At 42.2% G+C, this 23744-nt stretch overlaps 1 protein-coding gene across 7 annotated transcripts in view; it reads right to left on the bottom strand.

Annotated features, from left to right (window-relative positions):
• Positions 1-14993, bottom strand: part of TANC1 (tetratricopeptide repeat, ankyrin repeat and coiled-coil containing 1) — a 240464-nt gene extending 225471 nt beyond the window's left edge. For all 7 annotated transcript variants that reach the window (XM_042948898.1, XM_042948897.1, XM_042948901.1 and 4 more), the window contains exon 1: positions 14883-14993. The gene's annotated coding sequence lies outside the window, so the exon portion shown is untranslated. The remainder of the gene's footprint in view (positions 1-14882) is intronic.
• Between the last annotated feature and the right edge of the window lie 8751 nt (positions 14994-23744).

Raw genomic sequence — 23744 nt, 5'->3', positions numbered from 1 at the left:
TCTGTGAACAGAGTTCTGCGACAATGAAATGAGCTAATGCATCCTAAATGCACAATAAAAGGTGCTGAACTGACATTAGTTCTCTTCCCCCACTAACGCAGGCCCCAAACATCATCTCTCACCTGACCTACTTCAAAAGCCTCCTAACAGAGAGCCCTGCCGCCCATCTGTCCCCAATCCAGTCTCTCCTCCATACCACCGCCGCCAGAGCTTTTCTCCAACACACAGCTCTGATTACATCATCTCCCTGCTTTCAAACCTTTGACAGCTATCACTTGCTTTACAGGATCAAGTCCACACTTCTTAGCCTAGTATGCAAGGCCTTTTGCAATCTGGCTCTCTCTCCTCCCTGCCACTGTACCCAAATGCCAAGCACCATCTGTTCTAGTAACAATACTCCAAACATGACTTGTATTTTCACGCCTCCCTGCCTCTGCCGGTCATGCTCCCGTCACGGAGAGCCCCTCACCCCCTTCCCGAGTTGGCAAAGTGCAACGCATCCTTCACCCCCTCCCTGAAGTCTTCCTCAGCCACCAGCTCCTCATCTGCTTCCTCCTCCTTCTCCCCCTCCCCTTCCTTCTCTACTCTCCTGCTCCACACCTGCCTTCTAATATTTGTACTATGTATGCACTGGCCTCCTCAGACTGAGGCACAGAGCTGGGCTTCAACCTCAGAAGGGCACAACGGCAGCCCTCAAAAAGTATTTGTTGGAAAAATTATTGCAAGCCTTCCACCAAATGAAAACAGTTTCTGATTTGTCAGTTAACACCTTCATGGTAACTTTTTACTTCTAAAACTCATAAGGATATTATATTCCTTGAGCTAAGATTGCTCTTAATGAAGGAAGCAAAAAAGTGCTGTGTAGATGAATGTCTTTATAAATTCCATCTGCTTAGAGCTCAATCACTATCCCTCTAGAAATGATATCTCCTCCCTTTTGCCATGATGGGAGAGGGAAATCACATTCTCTGATTCTTCCTGGCTTGACTTTCAGTATGTGGAACTGGACAGCTTAAGGAGTCCCTCTTACTTAAGCAAAACATTTCAGAAACGAAGGGATAAACAAAACTTACTTAATGGTAGGAAAAAAAAGTGTAAGAAGTTCAAGTGCGCTGGACCTGTGTGCCCTTGGGGAATCCGGTTCATTCTCAGAGAACAGGTGTCACCTGGGCAGAGAACAGTGTGAGTACTGGTCTTCCTGGGACCTGCTCTTGCACAAGCCATTAACAAAGTCACATGTCCCAAGACTCAGAAACAGCTGACTGGAAAAGAACACTTCTTGGTTCACCCAAAATGCCAAGGAGTCAAGCCCCATAAATGTCTATTTATGCTGCCTCCAAAATGTGTTCCTTGACTACTTTCCATTTGAAAGTTAAGATATACTAACTGTCTCTTTACGTGAGTCTTTAACAAGGCACAAGCCAGGAAGGAGAATCTCTCCTCCTCCCCACTATGAGGCTCCTGAGGCCCTTCAGGGAGTCAGGGAAGCACTGACCCCTCTCCTCCGCAGGAAGGCTGTTCTCCTGGTTTGGCAACAGCCCTGTTCATAAACACACACAGATGACTTGAGTGTGGTGCTACAGGCTTACTTCATCTGGGTAAAAGAAAGCGTATTATTCTACCCGACACTCAAACAACAGTCTACACAAGTTCGCAGAGCTTCTCATGTTCTCACACACCTTAGTAAATAAATGGATTTTTAAAATACTGATTTTCATTAAAACCAGTTTGTTAGCAACAGCTTCATGCCAATAACAAAATATCATTTTTTCTCTGGTTCCTTCTCCTAGATTACCACCTAAAAATATCCCACTTGTTTGCTGAAAACATTTCATATAAACATCTAATTGTTTTAATACAAACAACGAACCAACTTATAAAGATTATCTTGAAATTGGTGTGTTATCTGGACTTCTATACCAAGTCCCTTAAAATTAGCAATTTTAAAAATACTCAGAATAAGCAAAAACTTCCATTCAATTACTGATCCAGAATGCTGAGCTTAAAAATATGGTTAAGAGGAAAAGAAGGAAGAAGAGGACGTGTTTTCGGCACCTATAAGCCAAGCACAGTGCTAAGCGTGTTATATAGGTTCTCACCTGCATCTTAGGAGGAAGCCTATGAAACAGGATTACTACCCCATTTTACAGGCAAAGAGACAGAGGTCAAGTAAACTGTCCAGAATCACACACAAAACCACAGTTCATCTGACTTCAAAGATCATGCTTTTTTCACTATACCCTATTTATTTGTATTTTTAAAAGAGGTGGAGAAAAAAGAGAGTGCTATGTGTCTATTTTTAGTATACTACTATAGTTGCAAAGTACTGTCCAAGGCACCTCATTTACAACAAGCATATTTCAATATATACAACAGTATTCCTACCCTCTAAGGGATTAAACACAAGAATGTGCTGGGAACTACCTATGATAGCTATCATTCTTCACACAAAGTTACTTTATACATGCCAAACTATTCTTCATTAAGACACACAAAAGTTCTGATTTTAATTTTTCCCAGACATACAAGCACTTGGAAGGATATCAAGGGAAAAAACTTAAATATCAAATTAAGTTAGCAAAGTCAGCTACAGTAGGAACTTTTATTTACATGTCCGAGTTTCCAAGACAATGTATGTATAAAATTATTACCCTGAGAGTGTCCTTAGATTTATGGCTGTACCTGAAATTAGCATAAGCATTTATCAGAAAGATATTGTTAAGATTTATCCAACAGAAGTAGAAGTAATGCATATTCTTAATTAATGGGCTTAGAATAAATTTTTATAGAATAGTGTTTTACAATTACAACTCAGATACCTTGTCATTCTGAATAAAATCCAACCATCAAAATGTTTAACACTCAAGCCATTTTAGCCAATAGGCTCATGGTTTATAATCTTAAGATACACTGAAAACTTACATCCATTTAACCAGACCAACTATTCAGAATACCACCACGTTTCCAACCACAACTGGAATAAATTAAATTTGCATCCACTTGTTATACTAATAAAATTAATTTCCAAACAAACTCTAAACCATTATATATATGTGTGTGTGTGTGTGTGTGTGTGTGTGTGTGTGTGTGTGTATGACCTACTTATGAATTGCTAAATTAAAATGCCTGTTCTCAAATCATAGAGAGGAGAAAAGCATAGTTTAGGACCTGTTCTTGCCCAAAATATTTAACTTAAATTTAAACCATGCCTTGAAATCTAACCTCGAATTTATAAGAAATACAGAGGGCAAAGGACAAGGTACACAACACCACAAGGAAACAAATTCAGATATAGGACGTCCTACAAGTTATCTTCTAAAAGTCAGGAGGGAGAGGGAGGGGGTAGTGAAATAGCATTTTTCTACATTTAAAAAGACTAAAGGTGGGGGCACCTAGGTGGCTCAGCTGGTTAGCGCCCAACTCTTGGTTTCAGCTCAGGTCATGATCTTATGTTCATGAGATCCAGCTCTACATTGGGCTGCACACTGACAGCACGGAGCCTGCTTGGGATTCTCTGCCCAAGGATTCCCTGCTCCTATGATAACGCTTGCTCTCACTCTCTCTCTCTCAAAATAAAAATAAATAAACTTAAAAAAAAAAAAAAAAAAAAGACCAACAGGCCAAATCAACAAAAACACACAGTGCTATATGTAAACTTTATCTGGCTCTTGATTTCAGCTCAGGTCATGATCTCACGATTCGTGGGTTCCAGCCCCACACTGAGCTCTGTGCTGACGGTGTGGAGTCTGCTCTGGATTCTCTCTTCCTCTCTCTGTGCTCCTCCCCCGCTCACTCTTGCTTTCTCTCAAAATAAATAAACTTAAAAAAAAACTGACACTAAGAAATCACTGTTAATTTTATGAAAAGTGATAACAAGGTGGTGGGTTTTTTTTTTTTTAAGTCCTTAGTTAGAAATGCATACCAAAGTTTGTCAGGTGAAATTAAATGATGTCTGGGATTTGGTTTAAAGCTATTTGACCATATCAAACAACCCAACATTGTTCTCTGGCAAAGATGCTTTGCAAAAAAAGTTTCTACAACTCAATGCATTTGGGAAATGCTTAAAACTCTGGTTCCCTCCAAGGAGATTTACAATAAATATTTAAAAAAATGGTGCTCAAAAGTCCTGCAGCTAAAAAGAAAATTACCAAGGCCCTTGGTAGCTCAGTCAATTAACCATCAGACTCTTGATTTTGGCTCAGGTCATGATCTCAGAGTTGGTGAGATCGAGCCCCACTGTGGCCTCTGCACTGATAGCATGGAGCCTGCCTGGGATTCTCGTTCTCCCTCTCTCTCCGCCCCTCCTCCGCTCGAGTTCTCTCTCTCTCTCTCTCTCTCTCTCTCTCTCTCTCTCAAATGAGTAAATAAATGTTAGGGGAAAAAAACAAAAATACCTATTTTACTTTGGTTAACCCCAATCTTCCCACTTATTTGAACACAGAACCTTTTTTCAGTGCATTAACATCTACTAATTTCCTAAGAATTGCATTTTCCTTGGAAACTCCTTTGGGAATTGCTGCTTTATCTAGCTAAATCACTCTGAGGTAAGGCTCTCTTAAGTCACATGCATGTTCTAAGAACACTGAATAATTAAAAAACTCACAAACTCCAATAATAAAATAATAAGAGTAAATAAATAATAAATAATTCACAATTTTATTTGCAACTTAAAAGCCTCTCGCTTTCTCTGTCTTTTGCATCCGTAAATAAGTACATGTGGACTCTTTAAGTTAGCATGTTTTCATTTCTAAATCGAACTCTGATTTTTTTAGTGTTTATTTATTTTTGAGAGGGAGGGAGAGCGAGAGAAAATGTGAGTGGGGGAGGAGCAGAGAGAGGGGGAGACAGAGGATCCAAAGCAGGCTTTACACTGACAGCAGAAAGCCCAATGTAGGGCTCGAATTCACAAACCGTGAGATTATGACCTGAGCCAAAGTCTGATACTTAACCTACTGAGCCACCAAGTTGCCCCTAAATCAAACTCTTTCTACAATACAAAATTGCCACTACAAAATTTCCCTCAAGTGGAGTTAAATTTTACTTATTCAAATCTATTTCCTTTTGAAATCTACAACGGAAGAGATTTCAAATTCATAAGTTGTCAAACCACACCTAGTTTTTTTCACTTTCAAAATGTCCCTGAGATATTTCTTTTTTTCTTTTAAGTTTTTATTATTTATTTTGAGAGTGAGTGAGAGTGCACGGTGGGGGAGGGGCAGAAAGAGAGAGAGAGAGAGAGAGGGAGAGAGAGAGAGAGAGAGAGAGAGAGAGAGAATCCCAACCAGGCTTCTTGCTGTCAGCACAGAGCCCAACATGGGGCTCGATCTCATAAACCATGAGATCATGACATGAGCCAAAATCAAGAGTCAGCCACTTAAACAACTGAGCCACCAAGGTGTCCCTGCCCTGAGATATTTCAAAGGCTCCTCAAACCCTCTCCAATGACTCCTCAAAATAAGTTAGTGGTTTCACAGTAACAAAACACAAACCAAACCAAAACCAAACAAAACAAAACCTGAAATCAAAACTCTCTGACAGTCTTTCAGGTAGTTCCTAAGGGCTTCTAACAATTTACCTCAAAGTCCCCCAGATTCCCATCTTTCTGCACCAGACGTGGTCCCATTCTTATCAATGATCTTTTGAGTACTTGAACAACTAGATCCCTAGACAGATTCACCTTACCACAAATTCTATCTACTCCACGGCCAAAAGTTTAAAAGCAAGCTTTCAACTAATATCTGCAGTTCATTTAAGAAAAAAACGTGTCCCATTCCATTTAAGAGCCTCCACACTTAAAAAGTCTTTGGAAGTACACTTAAAAGAAGACAAAAATTGCTAACACAGAAATCTGAGCTAGAAGTCACTGCTATAAGGAAACAATAAAATTTGATGTATCCCTTGCATCTAGGAGGCAATTTACAATGTTCAAAAGCCTTTCATACACATTCTGTCATTTGACCCTCAAAACCCTGGAGAGATGTCTGTTTTCCATCATGATAGCATATATCTAACATGGCTCAACTTGAAAGCCGACAACTTGTCAACCTTCAATTATCCTTACCACAGAGAGAATAACGGCATATGCAATCTGACTCAGCTGAACCACGGAGAGGCCATCACCTCCAGCTTCTCAAAGGGGACACTGAGGCCAAATCCTACCGTGGGAGTTCCCCCATGATTTTGTTTGGTGCTACTTGCAGACAGCTAACTGTCCACAGGCATTTAGGTTGTCACACAACCCATGCTCCAGGCCTTGCCTTTACTCCACAGGAGAGCAGACTCTCCTTTGAACTGACTGCACCTGCCTAGGATTGTCCAGGGAGGTTTCTACAGCATCAGCCCACCAACCTCCCCATTTTTACCCATGTCAGTGTTTCCACATGAAAGAAGAACAATGTTTAACTGTGCACAACACATGAGAGGGCAGACAAAAAACCTCTGGAATAAAAATGTCCTGGGTTTGGACCCTGGATCCTCCTGTCTTGGCCATGTGCATTCCTTACCCTCAGATCCCTTACATGTATATGGAGCACTCAACCTCCTAAGCCTGTTGAGAAGTGGAGGAGAGAGAAGCTCCCTACAGTAACTGGGTTCTCCACCTGCCTCCCTTTTCTCCCCGGAAAGGGAAACAAGCAATTTAAAAAGCTGACTCAGGCAAGACAGGACTCCAACCATCAAGAAGCTATAACCCATAGGCAAAGTAAGCAGGCCAACAACTTAATAATAAAAGGCAAAAAGAAAAAAAACAAAACATTGTAATTGTTCAAGTAATGTGCTGGGGACTAAACAGAAGCAACCATGTAAATGCAGAAGGGGGAGATCAGAAAAATATTAACAAGGAAGCAGTATTTACTTGAGCTAGTTCTCGAAGGACAATGAAAATGTAGTGGGGGGAGGGGGGGAGAACAGCCTCCCCAGAGGCAAAATTTATAGAAAGGATATGACAGTTATGGAATGGGCCCCTAGCTGAAGTGTCATTTGCAGAGACACAGAGAAGACAACTGGGTCTGGAAAGGAAAGTTATGAGCCAGATCATGGAGAATCTTGAAAGCTATGAATAAAAAAGGAACAACCATGTCTCTCACCTGACCTTGAATGGGTTATGCCTTCAGCTACAAGTAACAAAAATTACATAACTACAAGTGGCACGAAAACATGGTCTCAAAACTTTTTGGATCATGCAGCCCTAAAAGTAAAAAAAAAATTAAACATGTACCCCCAACATGTTATAAGTTGCATGTAATTTATGCATAATTAAAACACTAGACTTATGAATTACAGGTGTATGTAGTATGTACATTATAAAACATCTATTAAAAACTTTTTAAAGGATGAGAATGATTCAAATAGCATTTGCAAGTTTATTTTTATTAATACAAATTCATATACAATTTTTGTACCAATTTACTAATCTGATTTAAAAGTCATTTCCAGGGGCGCCTGGGTGGCGCAGTCGGTTAAGCGTCCGACTTCAGCCAGGTCACGATCTCGCGGTCCGTGAGTTCGAGCCCCGCGTCAGGCTCTGGGCTGATGGCTCGGAGCCTGGAGCCTGTTTCCGATTCTGTGTCTCCCTCTCTCTCTGCCCCTCCCCCGTTCATGCTCTGTCTCTCTCTGTCCCAAAAATAAATAAAAAACGTTGAAAAAAAAAAAATAAAAAAAAAAAAAAAAAAAAAGTCATTTCCAGGACGCTTGAGTGGCTCAGTCAGTTAAGCATTGGACTCTTGATTTTGGCTCAGGTCATGATCTCACCATGAGTTCAAGCCCAGCATCAGAGCCTGCTTGGGACTCTTTCTTCCTCCCTCCCTCTCTCTACCTCTGCCCCTTCACCACTCCATCTGCCTCTCTCTCAAAAATAAATAAGTAAACTTTAAAAGTCATTTCTTAATCTCACAATAAGACATTTTCTTGTTCCTATAGCCTCAGATCATTATCATTAAACTTTCTTTGCAAGAATCTTTTTAAGCCACTTGCCCATTCTGTGGGAGTCGATTTACTTAAAAATAGATAATATAATCCATAAACCCATTTACACAGATAAAGTACATCAAAGGCAAGAATGAGAGTACCACTGGCAATTCCACCAGGTTGTAAAATGCCAACTCATCCCTCATGTAACCTAAGAAACAGGAGACTTTCAGATATGGCAAACAGTGTCAATCCATCTATTAAATATTAGTAAAGCTTTTTCTTTTCTGGATAAAGTTCTAATATTTTCTTCCTTTCCATACGGGATGATCTAGCACACTCTACTTGGAGATAACTGCCTCAAACAATAACAATAATAAAAAATAATGCTCACATAAGAAGTTCTGAGTCACAGTGGTTTTAGGGTTAGTAAATTCAGCAGCTGAAAAAGGTCACTGTGTTCTTAGGCACCATCTATCCTTGAACTCTGTGATCCTCACAGTATCAACCTGTTCTATTTTGCTGACCACCTTTGGTTCCTAATATGGTGGTACCCAAAAGGTGTCACACAAGTATTCATTAACCAGTCACTGGCAACAGGTATATTACTAAAGTTGACTTAAATCAAGATTCACTCCCTCAGGCAAAGGACACACCCAACTTACCTTGAAGTGAATGGCCAATGGAAAATTAATCAAAAGCAAGATTATGATACCAAGTAATGTGGAAATTATTATAGCAGTGGCCCTCATAAAGAATCATGTAACCACCAGGGCATGAGTGAGCCTAGGCCCAGGCGGAAAAACCACCCAGCTGAGCCCAGCTCCAACTTCTGAATCCAAACCAACTAAACAGTAGTTGGTTTAAACCATAGGAAGGAAAGGAGACCAGGATGGGGAGTGCTGTGGTTTAGCCATCCCTGGTATAACAATCTGCATGCAGGATAATGGGGGAAGAAAAAACTATACTGTTTCATTGCCACAGATTTTTTTAAATTCAAACATCTAGTTCAGTGTAAGCAAGCACTCAATAAACATTAATAATTGACGTTACTGACCCCCAAGTAATTTAGAATAAAGCATGGCAAAGAGAGGGGAGTATAATGGGATACATGATAATAATAACCAATTCCCGACTTTTTTGCAGTAATTCACTATCCTGTTACACAAGTGCCTGTATATGCAGCAATTCAAATCTCCACAGAATGTGGAAAAGTCTCAGACTGTGGAGTGTATATCACAGGAGCATTAAAAATGTTCTTACCCTCTGACACATTGGTATGTTGTTATGACCAGCAATACCACTTTTGGAAACATATCCTACATTAAACAGCTAGCTCTTTTTGTTTAGCCGGTTCCCTCCCTCTTCCATTAACAATAACCTCCTTCTTTGTGGGACACTTTGTCTCCCCACAGTCCCATCTTGTGGGTCTAAATGGAGACTGCCGACCGTAACTCTCCTTTGGCTGGCATCAGGCCAATCTGAGTTCTCTCCAGGGTTTTCCCAAATTGGAATTAAGAGCAAAGAGTCAGTTTCTTGATGATGGGAGGTTCTGAAGCTACCAGCAGCCAGGTGCCCCTATGTGGGGCAGTGTGCTGGACCCTATAATTTAATGAGTAAATCAGATCTGAGCCAAAGGGCTCTTAATGCCTAAGAGGTATTTCTTTTCAACACACCTAAACGTCCAAATGGACTGGCTAAATAAATTATGGTAATGTAGGTAATGGATTTACCAAATAGCCATTAAAACAGTGCCAAAGAATTTACTGATATGACAGGGGGAAAAAAAGCACACTATACAAGTATATACTGTACTCTAAACTGTGCAGATATATGCACCCTTGTATGTCAAATCTTTTTCACATCTCTTCAAAAGCACATGTAATAAAGGACCCTGTTTGCATGAGTAGGTATGCATGAAAAGAATATAACCAAGTGTTTCTTAGAGACTGCCCTACCCCCACCTGGACTTACAGAGGTAATAAGCCACTGTTCATGATAGGTAAGTAACCCTCAGTGTGCTGGGGTGGGGCAGGAAAGGTGGTGAGTCACTGTGGCTCTGGGCTATACAACTGAACATACTGGGTTCACATCTACATACAACTGTAGCCAGAAGATTTTTACTAATGAATTCCTTCACAGTAGTGGCAAATATCTGTACTAAAATCCAGGGACCATGCCATCCTTCTACAACAATCTTTTAGTCCTTGACATTCTTGCCTATGGGACTCTTCTTTGCAGAATATTCTTCTTGATTACACACACCTGCCAGAGCCCTTAAAGACAACGTCTACTGTAGAAGAGCAAACCCCATCAATACCGCAGCCTAGCCAAACCAGAACCCCTTTCACTCTCCACAAGATAATATTTCCTGATAGCCTTCTTTATCAAAAGTCTTCCCCTATCATTCAAAACCCAGTCTCCTGATAATAAAAAACCAGAAGCTATTCTTCTGCTTTGCTGCTCCTGTCCCCTTCTAGTACACTGATAACAAAGTCTCCCAACTTCACTAGCAAATACGGGTTCATAATGCTCTCTCTGCTCACACACACAGAAATGGCAGCCTTTACAGTCAGGCAATCGAAACTTCTTGGTACACACTCTTTTTTGAGGTTTAAACCCCACTGCTTAACTTTCTGAAGAGGCAGTCTTCGGAGAGTAAGTTTAAAAAGCTAAAGATGGACAGGCTGCTCAGACATAAAAGAGCCTATAGCTTAGCACATAATTTTATTTTAGAACCTTTTAAAGAAAATCCATACCAGCTTCCAGATGAGTGTCAAGTTGCACTCAGTGCTCTTAAACAGGCAAGCAAGACACAGTACAAACATTTAGAGTCACGGTGAAAACGGGTCACCTGCATCCTACTACTTACTTCTTTACCATTAAACCAACAGCATAAGGGAAGAATTTATGTAGCACAAAAAGAGCTGCAAAATTAGACTTATCCAGACATCAGTAGAAAGAGCCCAAAAACGATGACACCAAAAAAGGGACATTTATATCCAGGCTATATTATTCCGCTGAGAGATACCAAGATGAAAAGCAAATGATACGTTCATTTCTTATTTTAAAAAAAGACATACAGATTTGAGGATTGACTTCCTTAAGAATGCTGTCTGGGTTACTAGTCTGGATTATAAATCACACTAGACCCTGAAGCCTACTTAATAAAAGAAAAGTTGAAAATAAACAAATGATTAATTTGAGGTATGTGAGTTTCCGAAACTCTCTTGGGGAGAAAGTTTTATTACCATTATTACTGGTCTGTTTTTAATCTCTGACATCAAAGCATAGATGTTAACCCTGGAGTTCTGAAACCAGAATAACCTATAAATGAAATACTGTGAGAAACTGCCACATATTAACATTAGTCTGTTTGTCAAGTTTTGGCCAATTCTCAGGTGTCTCCCTAAACAAAAGGGGTGGAGAGGAGGGGGAGAATCCGAGAACCTAGGTTCAAGTTCAACTCCACTGTTTGTAGATGACATCTAGCAAACTGATCTAACTTGCTCAGCCTCAATTTCCTAACTTGAGAATTAAGGGTTAAAATTATTTAAGTAAAGCCCTTTGTAAATCCCAAAACACTGTGCTAATATTACAGCACAGGTTCCAGAATGCCTATATTTCTCAAACTCTTGGAAAACTTTAGGGCTGAAAGATAATCCCATTTTAGAGATGATAATGATGAGAAAATCAAGACCCAGGAAGGTGTTAGAGCCTTGTACAAAAACACTTTTGTAAACTGGTTGGGAGGAGGTTCTAATTTTCCTCCACTGAAAAACACATTTAAAAGACAATCAAACAGGGGTGCCTGGGTGGCTCAGTCAGTTAAATGTCCAACTCTTGATAGCAGCTCAGTCATGGTCTCCCAGTTCATGAGTTCAAGCCCTGCATCAGGTTCCGACTGACAGTGCGGAGCCTGCTTAGGATTCTCTCTCTCCTCTCTCTCTTTCTCAAAATAAATAAGCTTAAATATTTTTTTAACAAAATCTCTCCCCAGCAACACACACACACACACACACACACACACATATATCCTCTGCTTCATTTTGTCTTTGTAAACTTTACGCCTATAACAAGTTAAACTAAACTTTCCATCAGAAAGATAAAAATAAAGCCATTTCTCTTACTGTGAGGCTCACAGACAACTTTCACCCCAACCTAGACAAAACCTTTACACTTGGGTTAGAAATGGCTAGAAGAAACATTGACATAACATTATAACCTCCAGCTAAGCTGACAGGCATCATTATAATATGGATTATAGGGGCGCCTGGGTGGCTCAGTCGGTTAAGCGTCCGACTTCGGCTCAGGTCACGATCTCGCGGTCAGTGAGTTCGAGCCCCGCGTCGGGCTCTGGGCTGATGGCTCAGAGCCTGGAGCCTGCTTCCAATTCTGTGTCTCCCTCTCTCTCTGACCCTCCCCCGTTCATGCTCTATCTCTCTCTGTCTCAAAAATAAATAAACTTAAAAAAAAAATTATAATATGGATTATAGTTATACCAGGCCAGAGATACTGGTTTTAATGTTCCCTGGGAGATAAAGAATTAATCAGCAACTCTGAAGGGGCTGTTGCCTAAAAAAGGACAATTTAATGGAGACAATTTCATTGTCTTTAAAATTGTGCCCTCAATCACCCAGTATCAAAAACCCACTATGGCACCAAATAAATTGAGTGTGGTGAAAGAGACAAAATGTTCTTTTTTCTACAGGCTCTTATGGGAAGCAGAAAAGGGCTGACTATGAATCAGTTATGCTTTAGTTCCACGATGGACATAAATTATGATGATTTGGGCGTTCTGGTGGTTAAACCAGGAAAGCAGGAAAAACAGTGCTTCCAAGTCCCAGCAAAAGTTAACTTTGTGGCATCACAGCTGAAAGCCAGGGTCATGAAAAAGTAACCTTACATTTATTTCTGGACTTTCCTGCCCCACTAAAATGGATGACACTATTTCCCATCCCTTATTGTCAAATCACAACATTCCGGAAGCCTGGACCAAGTTCACTTGGCAGGTAACAGGAGCAAGGCTAGGAGGAAGTCCTGAAGGATGTCAGATACCACATTTCCTTTACTGCTGCATACTTTTCATCTCAGTACCACCAGGATATATTTACCATGAGTTCTGACTAACACCCACCAAACATTCTGGCTGACAAACTCTGCAGAAGCTGGCATTGTCTCAGGAAGGTCCCTCCTGAGATCCTTAAGTAGATTAGATGAGTAAAACATTCAGACTACTACTATAATGACCATCTCTCAGTCACTCATAAATTCTCTCATTCCCAGCAATCAAGAAGCAGCTGTTAAAATCCAGGAATCTTCCTAGTAGCAGATCTAAAATACCTCCAAGCTGGCCAGTGGAGCTTCACAACTGCTGCTTCTCCTTCCCCTCCCCCATCCGGGAGTGCCAGCCTGGCAGGAATAAAGATGACCCAGGAAGGAAAAAACAAACAAACAAACAAACAAACAGCCAGAGTAACGGATCTGGTGAAAGCAGAGATGCAGACTCCCCTCATTTTCACTACAGAGAAATACTAACTTTCTGTACCAACTAACCAGGTTTCCCCTTTCCTCTCCCATCCCCACCCCCTCCAAACACATCAACTTCTGCAGTCTGGTGGTCTGGTATTTCCAGAGTTAGTGAACTCAGCAGTCCTAAACCCTTTCTCAAAGATTCTGAACAAGGCACTTCCTTTCCGTGCCAGAGTTCGAGGCCCATCCACGGTTACATTCAGCTTGCCTTTACCTTGCAACCTGCCCAGACGGCGCTGCTCCTAGGGTCAAGTTCAAGATGAAGGTGCCCTTCCACCTCCCCTAGTTGACTCTAGCGGGGACAGCGCGACCGTTACGAGTCACCGGAGGCACAATGATCTAGGGCTGTCAAGAGTGGGCTGGAGGGGAAGACTGTGGCCGAGCCCAGCGTCCTCTCAACTCCTGGCCACGGCGCGGTATTTCTACCCGGGCACCGCCGCATTTCTTCCCCGAGCCTTACACAATAAATCAAGTAAGTTTTGAGACTGCCGATCCTTAGACCTTTCTGTCTGCAAATACGCCACACAATGCCTAGGGCTTCCTTCCTCGCCAGCCGTTCCGGAAAGCTGCCGCGCCAAAGCGGGGAGCCCCCCAAACTCCCAGCGCTGAGCGCCCGCACCCCCAAAGTCTTCCAGTAAGACGCGAGCCTTGCCGTAAGTCCCCCCAAAAGTGACCACTCTCCACTATCCAAGAACCGGGGGATTCACAATCCTGATACAATCATCGTCTTTTTCAGCTCCCCCTCAATGTCTAATCTTACCCTCCCCCCCACACACACACAAAAAAGAACGTAGATATGCTAATCGCGGTGTTTTGGAAAGGAAGCAATGGACTTTTAGCCCAGACTGGGGCAATACCACAGCACCCCCCCCCCCCCACACTCCGCTCTCCGGCTTAAGTTCACCCGGCAACTTCGCGACTCGCGCTCCCCTACACTCCGGGGGGCGCCCTGGACCCCGAGGTGCCAGGCGCGCTTCTCCTCCGCCTCCCCTGCCCCAGGTACCAGGCGCAGCCCAAGCCCTTGCCAAGCCCGCGGGCTACAGAGGAGGCGGGAAAGGGGGCGAGGAGGCGCGCCGGGCGGGGGTGGTCCCGAAACTAGCGTGCTGCCGCGCGTTCCCGCTTGCCCCCGCACCTCAGTCCTGCCGGGGACTACTCGGTCCGGCACGGAGGGGACCGCGAAGGGAAGGCGCCGACTTTCCCGAGCCGGCAGGACCAAGGCCCGGGGCGCCCAACATGTCCAAGCCTATCCCCGGAAAGCTCCCGGGTGTGCCCAGCCAGAGAGGGGGTGGGGAAAAGAGGCTCCAGAAACTTTCCCACATGCTTTTCAACTCTCCCCATCTCCCTCTCCTCCTCCGCGGGACCCTCTTCTCCCCTCAGCACCGCAGCAGCTGGCGGTGCCCGGGACGCATGGAGTCCGGCGGCGGCGCCAGGGCGGCGGGAGTTACCTGCCGGGAAAGTTTCCAGCTCCTCGGCGCGGTTCCCTACCCCAGGGCCGGGCCTCGGGGCGCGGCCAGCTCGGCGGTCCGCGGTTGCCTCTCCTCCGGCTCCCGACGCGGCCAATGCTCCCGCAGCTGCCACAGCGAAGGCTGCGTTCTGGCCCGTCCCCCCGCCTCGCGCGGCCCACACCCGGGCCTCATTGGCAGCGCGAATCCCCGCCCTTGCGCGTGTTCCCGAAGGCACCTTCCTCTCGCGCGCCCGCCCGGGCCGCGCCTCCCGCGCCCCTCCCCGCCCCGGGCTGCGGCGGCTCCCGGGACCCGCTGGGGCGCAGCGCGCGAACTTTCCGCCGGGCGCGGGCGCAGCGCCTTCCGCCCCACCTCTCCGGGTCCGGTCTCCAGCGCCCCGCCAGGGGGCTAGTCTCCTGAGGCTGCGCCTGGGGCCCTCTGGGCCTGGATCAAGATGAGTAGTCGTTTTCAACTTCTTTAAAATCAGTGACAAGGCGTCCCCCTCCTTGCTGCGTTTTGAAAACAGTCGAAGACGACATATGGGAGCAATTAACTAAGTGAAGTTTTGGTGGATGCTTCACGGTGACTTTTGTGGCTTTCTTGAATTCTCTCTGCCTCACTTAATACACACACTCAAACACTCGCTTTTTGGGTCAAGAATGAGCTAGGGAAGATGGAAGGTGTAAAGAGCATATCCCCTGCTGTCTTTTTCTTTCCCAAAAGCGAACTAGGGACGTTCAGGGACTGGTGATTGCCCCGGGGGTCTCCAGGGCCCGGTGTCGTCAGCCTCCTCCTACCGCTGCTGCAGCCGCCTCCTACCGCTGCTATATCCAAGGAGGGCCAACATCATGTTTCTGTCGGTGGGAGGAGGGAGGTCGGGAAGGAGGAGAAACAAAGATGTTATTATTGTTTCGGTTGGTAGCAGTAAATTAAATTCCCGAGTTCCCAAAATGTTTTGTTATTTCCCAGCAGAGTGAAAGCCAGGATAGGGCCTACGGATTCTGGGGTCCTGGGTTCAGCCAGCACCCCGCAGGAATCTGAGGCAGTCAATTCAAGCCAGGCGCGCGCGGGGGGGGGGGGGGGGGGCACATCTCAGCCCACTCCACACCCCAAGCCCTTTGGACCAGCCTTGGTCACAGAAAGATCAACTAGGACTGCTGCTGCCTTGTGTGTCCTGCGGAAACTGCACAAGTCACCCCAACTGTGTGTCTGGAGCTGTGAATACAGAAGTTGCTATAAATGGATTTATTGGCAACCCCTAACCTTGCTGTGGCAAACCGGCCTTTAAAGACAACTGTGTTTTAAGCAAGTTCCCCATAAAAATTTCAACCTCATGCAGAGCTTCCCAATATAAAGATACCTCTAGAGATGGGTGTCCATATTTAGAGTTCTTATGAACAGGGACAGGAAGCAAAATGCCAGACAATCTTCCTACATAAATAAAAGACAACTGAAATTGGCTGGATTTTTCACCCTAACTTTCAAAGGCCTGATTATTACTGTCCTGATATTTGAGCAGTAAACATATCAGCAGCCTTGAGGTCTTCCTCAAAGAAATCAGGATCTGAATATTTACGATAAAATGTTAACTTATTAAATCAGAAATTTATTGACTTATTTCTTCCCTCTGAAATGTCTCATCGCTGAAAAATATGGTAATATGCTTTATTTAATTTCTCTTGAAATGAAATGCATAAAAGTTACCAATCTTTCAACAACAGATGAAAAGGCAGACAGCCACCTTAGAAATAAAAGACTGACACAAAAGAAAAAAACTCCATAGTAGTTTAATCTGAAATACTGAGATATAAAAGAAGCAATCCTAGGGAAACACACTGGTACAGTTCCCTGCCTCAGACAAGGGGTGAAATGTATAATGGATGAAATTTACAATTTGTATCAGGTTCTTCTGTCTTTGGCTCTTTTAAGCTATATTCTCCAAGTTTTTGATGAAATTGCTTAATTAAATTGGGCTTTAAAGACAATGAAATTTATTTCCCCCCCTCTATCCCCAAAGCTCCCTAAGTAGCAACTAGAAAATCACATAAAGTAAATATGTTAATTATCAGCATCATCTTTAAATTATTTTCAGTTGAAAAATTTTCGTCTCTATAGTTTCAGAAGTCGCAGTCACTAAAGAAGTAACTTCATCACTGCCTAGTTAGGAGTGTTTAACATTCTAAACAGGCATACAGCTAGCAATCTGAGATTTGTACACAGAAGGGCCCTGTCTCCCCTTCTTCCTGTAGTGTTTATATAATCCAAACTACATATGTTATTATGCACAATCTGATCTCCAGCTTTGAACAGCTAACATTACATACAGTATGTCATACTAAGAACATCAAAGCTGTCTTAAGCTGTGAGTGAAAATGGTACATTTTCTAGAAGACGAGCCCCCAAACACATAGTAATCACAATTCATGGGAGGGGATGAAGGGGGGGGGGGCATTAAGTCTATAAGAGAAAGACTTAAAACATTTTCTAAGAATCTAAAAATGTGAAGTATTAGTTGAAACACACGTTCAAAAAATGAATTTCGATGCTTTTTAAATCTCTGCCTTTCCCTTAAAAAAATAAAAGATATTTTTAGTTAGTTGTTAGGTGATTGCTTTTATTTTTAGGGGTGGGGGGTGAGCAAGAATCACCTCTTGCTTTCCTTATGGTATTTCTGCTCATCCCATTGAATTTTAAAAGCTCACTCACTACATTTCTATGAATTCCAGCTGAAAAAAATAATTAAAAGACAAATATAGATCACATTAGTGTTGTATGTTTGAACATATTCACCAAACATACATACAATATATTGGATTCCGTTTTAAAATTTTCTGTCAGTTTGCCAGCAATGTAGCTTTTCTCAGCAGAGTGAAAGAAAACAGCAAATAATAAACTGGCTATTTTAATGTACAATTTACTGCCCAGGGCAATAGGCTGAGGAAGGCGTGAGAAAAGAATGTGTCTCATGAGTGTTAGTATGCTTTTTTCCCCTTGCTCAGATTCTTAAGTACTTCTATTTTAAATCAAGCCTAAGTTAGGATCAGAGCCAGTGTTTATTATGGTATGCCTAGTATAGAATACATAGTGAGAAGTGAAATGTTTAAAACAGTGTAGTAATTAAATACAAAAACTGAGAAGGGACCAAAAAAAAAAAAATTAAGGCCAGGTAGGAAATCCAGACTCCAAATAATTCAGCCCACAAAAGCTTTTTCGCCTATCTTGGAGTGTCTTTTCAAGTTTACATAATTCATTCTCCTTTGGTCCATTCATTCTTCCTTTCCCTTTTAACATTTTCGGAGGAAAAGCATTTTTAAGGGCATGGGGAATACTGAAATAAATTGGGTTATAGTTAGAAATCTGCTGGGAAAAGCAATTAAATTACATACCCTACACAGTTCCTGGGTATGTAACAATTCATGGTCACACACTTGTATCAACACCATGGTCAGAGGTAGGCTAACAGCAGACATTCATCCTAGGATGTCAAAAACTGCAGTTGTATACAGTTAGCCAGGCAGTCAAAGTAAAAGTCATCTAATGGAACATATAACCCCCTCTGTAGATCTAGCACATGCCCTGCCAATATTGTAAAAGCTCATCCAATAGGGGCGAAGCAGTGAATTATTTAAACTGATAAGGAATCCACAGAGGGAAGAAAATAGGGAAATAGATTCAGGGGGTCACATTTCCCTATAATAATAATGGAGTAACTAAAATCCCGGGAGAATTTTTTTTAAGATGGTACGCCATCTGATTAACATTTTAAACATAGGTTTAGTTCAGTCTTCTGATGGTGAAATGGTCTATAGGGGGAAATAGAAATTTTCCATGTTTAGGAAGGCTGAGGTAATGCAATCAGGTAGTAATCCCTCCAATAAATGTTGTTGAGTCTGGTTAAGATGGCTTAAAAAGAAATGTGCTGTTAACTTTAGGTATAACAAATGCATTTTAATATTCTCTACCTTGGAGGGGCGCCTGGGTGGCTCACTCACTTAAGCGTCCGACTTCAACTCAGGTCATGATCTCAAAGTTCATGGGTTCAAGCCCCGCGTGGGGCTCCTGTGCTAACAGTCAGAGCTTAGAGCCGGCTTTGGATCTGTATCCCTCTCTCTCTCTCTCAAAAATAAATAAACATTAAAGAATTTTTTTTTTTAAATATTCTCCACCTTGGGAGTGGTACTTTCCCTCTTCTCAGCAAGTTGTATAAAAGGCACTGACATTAGAGTTATAAAATCTAGATCCCAGTGCTGACTTTGGCAGTTACTGTTTGTGATTCCTGGCAATTCGTTTAGTCCTTTTAAGTCTCTGGCCTCTCATCTATGAAATAAGGAGGATAGAATCTGTGCCTCACAGGTTTGTGGTGAAGATTAAACAAAATATGGTAAAAAGCACTTAATGAATTAGAAAATGCTCTACAGAAAGTAACTTTTATTTAGTAGACAATAAGCTATGCTTTTGACTGCCCCCCCCCCCCATTACCTGGGACCGCTTTGGTTGGAATAACAACCTAAAGTCTGATCAGAGAAGTCCAGAATGCCCACATTTGCCAAATGTGAAGAAAGAGTGCCTTAACTATGATTTAGTAGCAGATAATAACTCCAATTAAGCTCTCAGAGGCTCATCTGGGGGTAAATTGACAATTCTTTTCTCAAACAGAAGCAGTCAGGAGCCATCTACAGAGTTACATTTTTCTCCTGTGTTAGTATTAAAGAGGGAAAATTGCAGTATATATACAATATAAGAGTACCTCACTTTATGCAAAAATATATGGAAATTATTTTTTGAATTGTTTTAATGTTTATTTAGTTTTGAGAGAGAGAGAGAGAGAGAGAGCGCGCGCGCAAGCGGGGGAGGGGCAGAGAGAGAGGGAGACACAGGATCCGAATCAGGCTACAGGCTCTGAGCTGTCAGCACAGAGCCCAATGCAGGGCGCAAACCCACAAACTGTAAGATCATGACCCGAGCTGAAGTCTGACACTTAACTGACTGAGCCGCCCAGGTGCCCCTGGAAATTCTTAATTACACAATGTATTGATTTAAAGGAAATGTTTCCTTCAAAAAAATTCTTGCTCAGATTCTTCGCAATTACCATTACAATCTTACTTACATCATTAATTACTGCACATCCTTTCAATTCTATGAAAGAGTACTGATCAACACTAATGAAATTATGAGCTCGAACCCATATAAATATTTTCTGTAAGACCAAGCACTAGTCAAAACTCCCTTGCAGGTGCATATTTATTTGAAGAAATATAAATCAGGAAATAGCACCTACCAAAAGATGTGGTTTAAGCTGGGGAAGGGGAGGGGGCATAAATATGGAGAGACTAGCCAAAATGGAAAGTTTGGTTTTACTTAAAAATCCGTTTGCTGTTTTCCCTTTGATGATCAGACAACCTACTCCAGAAACAGATGAGGAATATTGATGATGATGATGATGATGATTAGGATGATTAGGATGATGATGATGTTGACAATCAACTTTCTAGAACTGAGAGAGGTTTCTCCCCTAAAAGACAATACAGAATAGGCGGACTCGCCTTCCAAGACAAAATGTGCTTAAAGCAGGATTCCTGCATTTAGGAAACATTTTTAAGCTAGTCTTGGGATTTTAATACAATAATTAGAAGCTCTATCTAAAACAGTCTATTAAAGATCTGAACATTTTAGATTTGGGGCAGAAATGTTTAAATATAAACTTTTGCTCTATCTTCCGTGTGTGTCATGTCTAAATGTTTCAGTGGCTGTGACGCGAGTCATGTCTGCCTAAGAGAAAATAGGGCACAATGTAATTATCACAAGAAATTAAACCACTGGGCTTCATTAGAGAAGTCACCTCTTACCTAGAGCATTTGCTCTAAAAACCAGCTACTTAGTAAAGATTGATTTGACTACCTAGTGAGCTGTAGCTAAAGCCTTGCTACCTTTCAGTGGATTCAAAGCTCTTACTAAGCCTCTTTTTGCTTTTACAGCTCATCTGTTGCCTCTCTTCAAGGTTTTCAGTGCCTTTGAAAAGACCTCCTGAAGGGAGAGAGATTACTGATACAATTACAATAGAAACAGGTTAAAACAAGACATCAGCAACCCAAAATAAGACCACAATCACTGAGGGTTAAAATTAGATGGTGTCCTCATCAGCTCTCCATCTTCTTTCTAATTCTTCATGCCCTCATCCTACCCCTAAGGGCCAATCAAAATGCTAGACGCCTAGGGGCACCTGGGTGGCTCAGTCGGTTGAGCGTCCCACTTCAGCTCAGGTCACTATCTTGCGGTCCGTGAGTTCGAGCCCCGCGTCAGGCTCTGCGCTGATGGCTCGGAGCCTGGAGCCTGCTTCTGATTCTGTGCCTCCCTCTCTCTCTGCCCCTCCCCCGTTCATGCTCTGTCTATCTCTGTCTCAAAAATAAAAATAAATGTAAAAAAAAAAATTAAAAAAAAAATGCTAGACGCCTAAATCTTATTGACAAAGAATTGGTACCTGCAATGGGGGAAAAATATTTCTAATATTTATCTGGAAAGCTATATTTAACTTACCATTCAAGATGAGGTGGCATGTGGAGAAACTGAATCACTCATACATGACTGATGGAAATATAAAATGAAATAGCCACTCTAGAAAACTGTTGGGCAATTTCTTTCAAAAAAAAAATAAACATGCAAATACCATATGACCCAATAATTGCACTCCTGGATATTTATCTCAGATTAACGAAAACTTGTGTGTACACAAAAACCTATACACAAATGTTCATAGCAGCTTTCTTTGTAATAGCCAAAAATGGAAATAATTCAGATGTCCTTCAACAGAGGGATGGTCAAACTGTGAAACGTCCATAGAATACTAGTCAGCAATAAAAAAGAATGAACTATTATTGATGCACACAACTTGGATGAACTTGCAGAAAATTATACTGAATAAAAGAAGCCGATTCTAAAAGGTTACAGAATGAAAGATCCATTTATATGACATTCTTGAAATAACAAAATTATAAAAATGGAGGGCAGGTTAGTGGTTGCCAGGAGACAGGATGGTGTGAAGGGCAGGGAACTATTAAAAAAAAAAAAAATCAGAAGAGATCCTTGTAGATGGAAATGTTCTATTTCTTGACTGTCTCAACATCAATATATATCTTTGTGGCAGTACACGATATAGCTTTGCAAGATACTACTATTTGGGATAAACTGGGTAAAGATACAAGAGAGTTCTGCATCATTTACAACTGCATATGTTATTAACAATGATCTCAAAAGAAAAAGTTTAATTTTTAAGAAATCAGATGGGAAAAAATACTCAGGAGGTTGAAAACCAATACTTGTAAACAATAGCCATTATAAAAAGGTCCTGTGTATCATCAGTTAGAATGACAAATGTATCAAAAACAAAGAATGGTTCCAGATGTTGATTGAAACATAACCTCCAGAGGCCCTTGAAAAGAGCAATAATGCCTGTAACCAAATGGCAGAGTGGCTTAAAAGCTGATAGCTTTTTCTGCTGGAATGTGAGCTCCAAAAGGACAAGGAACATGTTGCATGATTGAGTGAATATAAATTCTGCATTTTTCCAAGTTGTCTAATGCTGTGTGAAGAACCACCCCAAACTCAGTGTCTTTGTACAATAATGATCTATGGTCTGACTGAGTTCAACCAGGCAGTTCTCAGGATCCCTCAGGCAGTTGCAGTCAGAATATAGCTCAGTGAGTTCTGGCACTTGGACTGGGAAGACCCAGAAGAGCTAGGGCTCCTTAGGCATCTATCTGTCTCTGTGGTTTCTTCACATGGTGGCCCCAGCATAGCCAAACCTCTTAACATGGCAGGGAGCTCACAGAGCAAGTTCCCAAGAGCAACAGCAGAAGCTGCATGGCCTTTTCTAAGACTCAGAAGTCACACAACCTTTAATGCTCTTGTTGAGAGTTGCCATGGTGTAAGAAAAAGGCCTTAGGGGACTCCTGGGTGTCTCAGTCCGTTAAGCGTCCAACTCTTGATTTTGGCTCAGGTCATGATTCCACGGTTCGTGGCGTGGAGCCCTGGGTCAGGCGCTGTGCTGACAGTGTGGACCCTGCTTGGGATTCTCTCTCTGCCCCCTCTCTGCTTGTGTGTGCACACACTCACATGTTCTCTCTCAAAATAAGTAAATAAACTTTAAAAAAATAAAATAAAAGGCTTTAGGCTTTAGAGACAGGCAAACCTGTACTCACATCCCAGTTCTGCTCTTTTTAGCTGTGAGCCCTTGACAAAGTAATTTAACCTCATTGCAACCCAAGGTGAAACTGTTATCTTAATAACTGGCATCAGAATTCCCCTTTAGAAGATCTTTACTGGGAAAACATTTATTGGGTCAGTAAGTGAGACCTTTGGTCCCATGTATGAGTTAAGCAGCAAGGTATCACAGACAAGGGCCAGACTGCTCTGTGACAGGGAGAGCAATTTGTGTTTGCTTCTAAGAAGAGGAGGTAAGAGGAAACTGTAAAATAGCAAAAAGTATGAAGCAATGTATATAGGAAGGACCACACCCACTCCCACCAGAAGTGCCCTGCAATGAGGGTATGAAGGAATTTTTTGATTTTATTTTTTTTATAGAACCCCTACCCCCAGAGTGGGGCTTGAACTCACAACCCTAAGATCAAGAGTCGCATGCTCTACCAACTGAACCAGCGAGGTACCTCCCAAAGAACATTTTAAGGAGAGTGCCTATTATTAAATGTAAAGTCATGGCGATGTGTTGCTTCTGTGTGTCCTTCTGTGTCAGTCTACCCCTCTCTGCAGCTGACATAGCTGTACTCCTACTGACTGTGATTGTAACTACTTTTCTTTTTGTTGTTGTTTTTATTTAAATCCCATTTGGTTAACATACAGTGTAATATTAGT

The sequence above is a fragment of the Panthera leo genome, chromosome C1, assembly GCF_018350215.1.
Source record: "Panthera leo isolate Ple1 chromosome C1, P.leo_Ple1_pat1.1, whole genome shotgun sequence".
NCBI lineage: Eukaryota > Metazoa > Chordata > Mammalia > Carnivora > Felidae > Panthera > Panthera leo.
The sequence above is the reverse complement of the archived record's forward strand: the minus strand, read 5'-3'. Positions and strand labels throughout refer to the sequence as shown.